The following is a 9,346-nucleotide window of genomic DNA, read 5'->3' as shown; positions in this document are numbered from 1 at the left end:
AAGAAAACACTCTTTCCTGCCACCTCTATTCCAAGTTGTATGTCCGGGTGCCTGGGTCACTCAGTCAGTTGAGCGGCCCATTGGGTCTAGATCTCAGGGTTGTGGGTTCAGCCCTGCATCGGGCTCCCTCCTGGGCATAGAACCTGCTTAAAAAAAAAAAGTTGTATTTCTATTGGACAGATGGGTGTGCAGAGCAAAAAACACATGTTGATGGCTGTATTTTACTTCAGATTTGATGCAGTGGAAATAACTAAAGAAACTCCGATGCAGGGGTTTGTATTCCTTTTGCTCCTTCTAAGTGTTCTGCTCAGCCTGTGACTGCATTTTGTTGACCCTTTGTCTCACTTTTGGCAATGGGAACTCAAGATGCCCTAGAGAGGTAGAGTTCAAGCCTGTGCTCTTGGCAACTCCTTCCTTTTACCTATCAGTCTGGCATTAAATGACAGTGCCTGACAATCAGGGGCTCGTTCGTGGCTGTGATTGTCCACACAAGCTCTGTGCACCAGTGAGGACAGACCGCACTGAAGGGGTCCTTTATAGATCGGGGTGGTACTCCCCTCTGATGCCATTTGCAGATGGAGAATACAGGTGATCCTGTTTAAAGGCTGAGAGGTCTACATTAAAAGAGTCAGTCTTCCCACTGAACGGTAGATAAGTAGTGCCTTGGGACCTGCCTGCCTTGGGTCTTCCTGATTAGCAAAGCATTCAAAATGTTTATTTTATCTGTATCATATTTTTAAAATTTCTATGTTTATATAATATCTACCCATCTATTATATATTTTATATGTAGATATATGTATATATTTATACATATGAAATTATTAAATACATACAAATACTGAAATATATTTAATATTTTACCAAAAACAATATATGTAATATAATCTAATTATATTTTTGTTATATAACAACGTTATATATGTACATTACATTATGTTTACTTACATAACATGACATTACAATTTGTTATATAATTAACATACATAATTGCATTATATATTATATATAATAGCTTTATTAAGCTATGTAATATGAGTATAATTTAATATATAGTATTAAGTTGTTATGGTTTATGTGGTTTATAATTTATAATATCCATTAATCTGTATAATATATATTTTACAAAATATATTGTAATATACTAAATTAATATGTCATATATAACATACCACATTATCTATTAGAATATATAATATTATAGATTAAATTAGATTATATAATATACCAATTATACTATATAGTATACTAATATATGAATACATAAAGATTTTTCTTTATATAAAATGTAAATATATAAAATTTTTTAAAGTGCATGCTCTTTCTTTCTTTACCGATAGAGATGTTTAAATAAAACACTTGCAGATCTTTTCATAAAAGAGTAGGACATGCAGAATGGAGAGCAGAGTGTCCTCCAGGTTGACGATTTATGTTTGACCAAGGACATGGAAGTAATAATAAGTAAATTGTGGTTCTATCACAGAACAAACCCATCTACCTTGAATGGAGAGTTTGAATTGGGAGTATTGCCAAGTGGACTGTGTCACCCAAGACAAAAATCACAATGTGATGACAATATACACCCACCAGAATAGCTAAAATGTTAAAAATTGACCATACCGAGGGTCAGCAACAAGGTGAAGTACCTGGAGTCACTGCTCCTTGGTAAAATGATGCAACCACTTTGGAAAGCAGTTTGGCAGTTTCTTAAAAAGCTACACACAAATGTGCCATATGACTAGGCATTTTACTTCTACTGGAAGGCTACTTCTACTGTGTTTCTTCTGGAGGCTCCAAGGAGATTAGGTTTCCTGGCTCTTTTCTTTTCCAGAGGCTGCCCGCATACTTTGGCTCATGGCCACCTTTCTCTACCTTCAAAGCCAACACCGCAGCATCTTTAAATGTCCTTCTTCTGTCTTTGATCCTTTGCCTCCCTCTTTTAAGGACCTTTGTGATTGCACATACGGCCACCCAGCTAATCCAGGATAATCTTCCCATCATGAGATTCTTAATGTAATCACATCTGCAAAGCCCTGGTGCCATATTAGGTCACATTCACCGGCTCTAAGGATGAGGGCATGGATGTCTTTGGGAGCTCGTTGTTTAGGCAACCACACATTTCTCCAGATTTTCAAAATCCTAGCTGAGCCTGCTGAGGGAATCTATTACCATTAGGGTCCAGCTTAGTAGCAAATGGCTGTAGCCCAGCAAACAGCTGGCGGTGTGTACGTTGAATATGACTAATGGGAATGTAAAATATATGTAGAATTTAAAAACATAATCGTGATAGAACAGAAGACAGGAAGGAGGTAAATGGAGTTAGCATTTCTATAGTTCTTGCATTTCAGGGAAATGATAGTTGTTCACTGCATGTTAATGATAAGGATGCATGTTATCTTTAACAGAGCTGTAAAAGAATGTGTAACAAATAAACTAATGAGAGGAAATAACAATAGGGACTCCTGGGTGGCTCAGTCAGTTGAGCATCTGACTCTTGATTTTGGGTCAGGTCATGATCTCAGGTCACGCTCAGCAGGGAGTCTGCTTGAGATTCTCTCTCTCCAGCTCTCCTCTGTCCCTCCCCCTGCTCAGTCTTTCTCTCTTTTAATAAAAAAAAATCTTTTTTAAAAAAAGGAAATAACAGTAAATTAATAAATATAATTCGTAATCAAAATGAGGCAAAATAGAAGAGAATAAAGAACATAAGAAAGAGGACAAGTAAACATCAAATAGTAAGATGATAGATCCAATCCTAAATACATCAACAGTTCTATTAAATACAAATAGACAAACCCACTTTACAGACAAAGATTAGCAGAGTGCTGCATTTCCCAAAATGTGGGCTGATGTGCCCTGGGAGCCTCCAGGACTGCACAGGAGACCTATGCACTATTTTTAATTTTGGGGGGAAACAGCGGAACTTGGTATCTCTCAGATACTGTGCAACTCTAGCTACCTGTAGCTCCTGGCTACGTGAGAGGCAAGAGATTCCATTTATTTTATTTTATTTCTTTCTGTAGGTTCCTCTTGATGACAAGAAATGTTGGCAGAACTGGGTTTTTAACAGTGGCTGTGATTAAGTATCAAATGAACGTTATTGTAGAAGAAGAAATGAGGTAGTGGTTTACAGTTGAATTCTAAGGTTTGAGAAGTTGAGCAGTGCTCAACATAGTTATTAAGAATTGTGGACAAGGTCGCCTGGGTGGCTCAGTTGGTTAAGTGGCTGACTTTGCCTCAGGTCATGATTTTGAGGCCCTGGAATCAAGCCCCGCATTGGGCTCTGCACTCAGTGGGGAGTCTGCTTGAGATTCTTTCTCTCTCTCTGCCCGTCCTCCCTCTCATGTGCACTCTTTCTCTCTCTCTCTCTCTCTCTCAAAATAAATAAAGCTTAAAAATGAAACAAAAAGCTCCTTTCTAAGATCACTGCTGAGAGAAGCAATCATTTTAACATTAGTAAGGTGCTCTTTTCTTTGATCACATCTATGAAGCATATTGGGAAAGAGGAAGCAGAGTAGAAGTTTCTCCGTTCACTGGGATGTCACTGTGGTCTTGGCCTCCAGGTAAATGCAAAGCCCCGGAACAGCTTCCCTTTGCCAAGCCTGCAAATCCGACTGACGAGTATGAGTTTCCCATTGGGACATCTTTGAAGTATGAGTGCCGCCCTGGTTACCAGAAGAGAGTGTTCTCTATCACCTGCCTACCGAACTCAGTCTGGTCAAGCGCTGAAAACATCTGTACACGTAAGTACCTCTGGACTGAGAACTCCTCTGTGTCAATCAAGCATTCATAAGAGCTGATTCAATTCTTCAGATTTTGGAACTAAGACACATATGACTCGTTAAAGTTGCCTCAAGTAGAGCACATGGGAGAGTTTCTCTGTCTGTCACATCTGCCTACCCCTCACTTGCTGGCACCTTCATCGCAAGTTCATTTCATGAGAAATGACCATCACAAGGCATGATGCAGGGAAAATCTCCATTCAGTAGGGGTTTCCCATTGTCCCCACTGGAACTAGGTCAGGAATGACTCAGAAAAGAAAAGAAAAGCATAGGTGGGGAGAAAATTCCAGACATTGAGATCCTTGATTTACACTGGCTGAATGACAAAATAACCACCTTGGTAATAAGTGAAGCTTACGATTTTCTGGGAAGGCACGATGCAGGCATGAGATCCATCAGGAAGGGAGGTCTTTTGTGAACTTGGAGCTTAGTAGGTGGCTGACCCTGAGGCTGTCTTGTAAGTTTCTTCCAGGTGTCAAAATCTGTAGAGCGACAAGTGATTTTCAGTAAGTTCCAGCCAGGTTGGGACCTTATGTTCTTATTGAGAGAAGATCGGAGAGTTCTATACCCAATCCCCAAATTCTGCTTCTCTCCCCTAGGTAAGTCATGTGGCACTCCTGCAGAACCCTTAAATGGCAAAATGATCGTAAACGGAGACACCCGGTTTGGATCCACTGTTCAATACGCCTGTAATGAAGGGTGAGTTGGCCGCAGCATCATTGGGGATGACAGTTCCAGAATTGTAGCACCAGTCTCTAAACAAGAGTCTTAGAAAGTCTACCTGTCCATTTAAAACACAGCAGTATCATTTGTAAGCCGAGGTGGTGGCTTGAATCCAGGTATTTAATTACATTTGAAATGACTAAACAAAGATTTGAAAAATAGGGAAAACCTGTATCCATGCTAGAAACTTAGGGGTGGGCAGGAAAGATGCCTATTGCACACCAGATTAGTGCACCTAAAACCCAGAGAAGCAGTCATGAAATGAGAAGGACCTGTTCTCTAAAGAAGCCAATGGAACAAACATGAGTGGATCCGTGCATATATTCTTCCCCCAAAGCAACAAGAGCTGGAGATGGTGGACTCAGAAGTGGGGAAGAATGAATTGTTTAGGATGATGGAGCCAATGTGATGGACAGGCAAATCTTGATTGTTATAGCCCCTCTCCAGAAATGTACCCAGTGCAGAAATTTGCTGTGGGCATATTCTTGGTTTAAGGAAAGAACTAGGGAGACTCCTTTACCTTATACCTTAACTTCTGTGTTGTTTTCATTATTTATTGCTTACTTAAAAGCCATATAAAATAAGTGATCATTAAAATGGGTGATAACAATACAGAACTTCAGCGTATACTCTATCCACTGTAAGAAACATTGCTAGTACCTTAGAAACCTCCTAGGTGCCTTTCCCAATTCCCATTCCTCCACCTCCAGAATCTCTCTGGAAATCACCATCCTGAATTCTGTGTCACTCACTCCCTTGCATTTGTTTTCCGTTTTCTCCCATACATAGGCCTGCTCAGTTTAGATTTAGCTTTACATATTTTGAGCTGTATATAAATGACATGATGTTAAATGCACTTCTCTGCAACTTGCTTTTCTACTGAATATTTTGTTTCTGACAATTATACATGTGGTTCTGTAATTCATTTCCTTGAATGGATAAGCCACAATTTATTTCTTCTTGGTTCTTATATTTGGATTATTTCTCATTTATTTTAGTTTGTTTTGTTTTGCCTATCATAAGCATTCCCCAAAAGAAGTACACATGTCTCCTAGTGCCCGTGTGAAAAAGTTTGTCTAGGACAGTGGTTTTCATACTTATTTTGCTATGATCCACAACTAAGAAACAAATTCTCAGAAATAAATTCTGAGGTTAATCACTACATTTACCTCCCTCCATGCAATACATGGGTGTAAGAAAATTGTGACAAATTTGAATTTGCAAATATATCCAATAGTACATTGAATTGATGTAATCACATTTATTTATGAATTTGTGTAATAAATATAGGAAGCTAGAAGTTAAGGAAAAATTTTAAAGGGATAGCATTTTAGTTAAATGTCTCCATCTTGACCTACAAAAATTGAGAAAACAAATTCCTATGGATCTTAATGGATGTAACACAGTAGGATAAAATTTTTAAGTATCATTTCCAACTGAACAAACAAATACAGAAAAATTAGTCCGTGTAGGAGAAGGACAACCGATGTCCTTGTTATATGTGTATCTCCTTATACAAAAGACTGTAAGATTGTCTGTAAGCCCTTGTCATCCAAAGTATGGCTCACAGACCAGCAAGGTCAGCATCGCCTGGGTGCTTAGTAGAAATGCAGAATCTTCACACCTACTGAATCTGAATCACGTTTTGACATGATACCCAGGTGATTTTGATGCACATAAAACTTTTAAGAAGGCCTGCCTTAAACTTTATGCTAATTTCTGTAAGATAGAGTTTGGGTGATCTTGTTTTTCAGTATTGGGGGTTTCTGTATCTCTCACTTTTGAATACAATGTATATGTACTAACTTTTGTAATCAGAGTTAAAGAACAATTACTAGGACTTCCAGTTCCAGGACAAGATGGGCAGACTCACCTTTCCCTGAGTCTCTCTCTACATGTAACTAAGTACCCTGGAAACTGCTCAACATGCAAGCATAAAAGGACTTGGAAAGGTGGAAAGAAGAGGGACTGGGGAACCACAGATCTTAAAGACTGACACCATAGTGAGGACCCTGAGTTTTCTTTTTATCTCTCAGACTGGGTGCTGGAAAGGAATACCACCCTGAATAGTCAACAGGCAGCGGAGAGAGAGGGAGAGTGAAGCCTGTTCTCTGGTCAAAGGAACAGGAAAAGGGAACCTCAGTGAGGTTGTTGTGGGAAGACACATTGATGGATATAGTGGCCCAATCTGCCCACAAGAACAGCATAAGCAGAAAACAGGATGGGGGTGGGGAGTCTATCACTCTCAAGTCCCACAGCAGGTCCCAGTCCACCAGCAGTTGTATCAATGGGAAGACCTGGGCTTTAGTCCCAATGAGAATTTTGCCTCATGCCCCACACCAGCCAGCAGCACTGGGCCCTATTCTGAGACTGAGACTTCAAGCCGGCAGTAAGAGGACCCCTCCACTCATGGCCCAGCGTCCCAGCCCTCCACACAGCTGCAGAAAACAATGCAGGCCCAGCATCTCTTGACCCCACACCCATGGCAGGGAGCCACCAACCCAGCAGCAGAACGGAAACCATGTTCGTGGTTTCTGGATCCTCCATCCACTAGGAGAAAGCCTCCCAGGCCCGTGTCTCCTGATTCTCCACTCAGCAGCAAAATGCAGCCCAGATAGAAGCTTCCCTCCCCTGGTGGCAACAACACAAATGAAGGGGGACCTGCACCCTCCCCAGATAGCCAGAGAAGGCCAGAGAGCTTACTCTCCATCTAAAGTCCCAACATCTCCCATTCCTACCCTACTGACAGCAGGCAGTTCAGAGAAGACCTCCACTGTCCACAGGCAGCATCAGCAGGGACCCATGAGGAATGTATGTGGAGCCATGAGAAGGAAGCAGCAGAATAGCACTGCAAGACTGGAAAATTAAAGTTATTGGAACCAAAGCCCATGAAAGATGGCCAGAATGTACACACAGCTCTAAAGAGGGTGGTGACACGCTAAAATAGATTCAGATAAGATCAAGCGTCTCTTAACATTATATCCAAAATGTTCAGGGTACAATAGAAAATCACGTGTCACTTCAAGAACCAGGAAAATCACATCTTCACTGAGAAAAGATAATCCACTGATGCCAGGACCAAGAGGAAGTAGACGCTGGAGCTCTCTAACGAAGATTTTAAGGCAGCCATCATAAAATCGCTTCAATAAGTAATTACAAATCCCCTCGAAAAAAAAATTCTTAGGGGCAACGAGAGAGAAAGGACATGCTGGTTATAGGGGAACACAATTTGAACGGCGGTGGATTTATTATCTGAAAATATGGAGACCAGAAGGAAGGAGCCCACCTAGTTCAAGTACTGAAAGAAAAGAGCTTACTGTGAGTTCTGTCTCTGTAGAAATAGTAATTGCATACTTGGAAGAAATCCCAGTTGGTCATTGTATATGATCCTTTTTATATACTTCTGGACTTGATTTGCTATACTTTATTGACGATGTTTTTAGCATCTATAATATATTAGCAAATCGAACCCAACAATGCATTAAAAGAATTGCATCCAATGACCACAGTGAAAATTACTCCAGGTAAGCAAGATGGATTCAACATTCAAAAATCAATCAACACGATCAACTCTATAAACAGACTAAAGAAGAAAATGTATGTTTTCCTATCAGTTGACTCAGAAAATGCAATTGGCAAAATCCAATACCAATTCATGATACAAACTCAAGCAAGTTAGGGATAGAATTGAAGAAGTCTGAAACCAAGGTGACAGCAGGTTGGCTCTTACTGGGAGCTCTGAGGAAGAATCCATTTCATGCTTTCCTCCTAGCTTCCGGTGGTTGCCAGCTGTCCTCTGCATCACTTGGCTACAAACACATCACTCGTATCTCTGCCTCTGTTCTCACGTGGCTTTGCCTCTCTATAGGTTAACACTGTCTTCCCTCTGTCTGTCTCCTTGTCCAAATGTCCTTCTTCTTCTGAAGACAACAGTCTTTGCATTAGGGCCCACACTAATCCAGTATGACCTCATATTAGCTGTTATATCTGCCAAGACCTTATTGCCAATAGAAGTGGGATTCTGGGGTTTCAATGGAGGTACACTATGGAACCCCATATGGACATGATCAGACATTTCAGTGAAGAGAATATATCGATGGGAAGTAAATACATGAAAAGGTATTCAGCTTCATTAGCCATTAGGACAATGCAAATTAATACAACAATGGAACAATACTGCACACATATCTGAATGGTTAGAATACACCCTAGTGAAAACACCCAATGCTAGCATGGAGGTAGAGGGACTGGAGCACCCATTCACTGCTGATAGGAGTATAAAATCATAAACCCACTCCGGAAAACAGAAATGAGCTATCAAGCCATGGAAAGACATGGAGGAAACTTAAATGCATTTTACTAAGTGGAAGAATCCAATCTGAAAAGGCTAAATACTGTACGATTCCAGGAAAGTGGCATTCTGGAAAAGAAAATATGGCGTAAAAAGACTGATAGTTACCAGAGGTTGGGAGGGGGAAAAGAGGAATTGGCAGAGCTCAGAAGATGTTTGGGGCAGTGAAAGTTCTCTGTGTGATACTGTAAGGGTAAATACATGTCATTATATATTTGTCCAAACCCATAGAATGTACACCACCAAGAGTGAACCCTAATGTAAAGTATGGACCACAGGTGATAATGATGTGTCAATGTAGGTTCATCAATTGCAACCAACTCTACCACTCTGGTGGGGGATGTCGATAATGTGGGAAGGTATGCATGTGTAGGGAAAGGGAGTATATGGTAACTATTACTGGTCAATATTACCGTGAACCTAAAACCCCTCTTAAAAATAGTCTGTATAAACAATTGAATAGATGTAAGTACCCTCACACACACACACACACA

At 40.4% G+C, this 9,346-nt stretch overlaps 1 long non-coding RNA gene across 2 annotated transcripts; it reads left to right on the top strand.

The window, feature by feature from the left end:
* Positions 1–237: 237 nt before the first annotated feature.
* LOC103680914 lies at positions 238–5,539 on the top strand. 2 transcript variants are annotated; one of them, XR_573186.2, is made up of 3 exons: positions 238–272; positions 3,560–3,739; positions 4,378–5,539. It is a non-coding gene; the product is annotated as an uncharacterized LOC103680914 (long non-coding RNA). The 2 variants fall into 2 exon arrangements; XR_005832692.1 differs by lacking the exon at positions 238–272 and adding an exon at positions 2,599–3,115.
* The last annotated feature ends 3,807 nt before the right edge of the window (positions 5,540–9,346 follow it).

Source organism: Ursus maritimus, unplaced genomic scaffold (genome assembly GCF_017311325.1).
Source record: "Ursus maritimus isolate PB19 unplaced genomic scaffold, ASM1731132v1 scaffold_552, whole genome shotgun sequence".
Lineage (NCBI taxonomy): Eukaryota > Metazoa > Chordata > Mammalia > Carnivora > Ursidae > Ursus > Ursus maritimus.
Note: the sequence above shows the minus strand (reverse complement) of the source record. Positions and strands in the feature narration are given on the sequence as shown.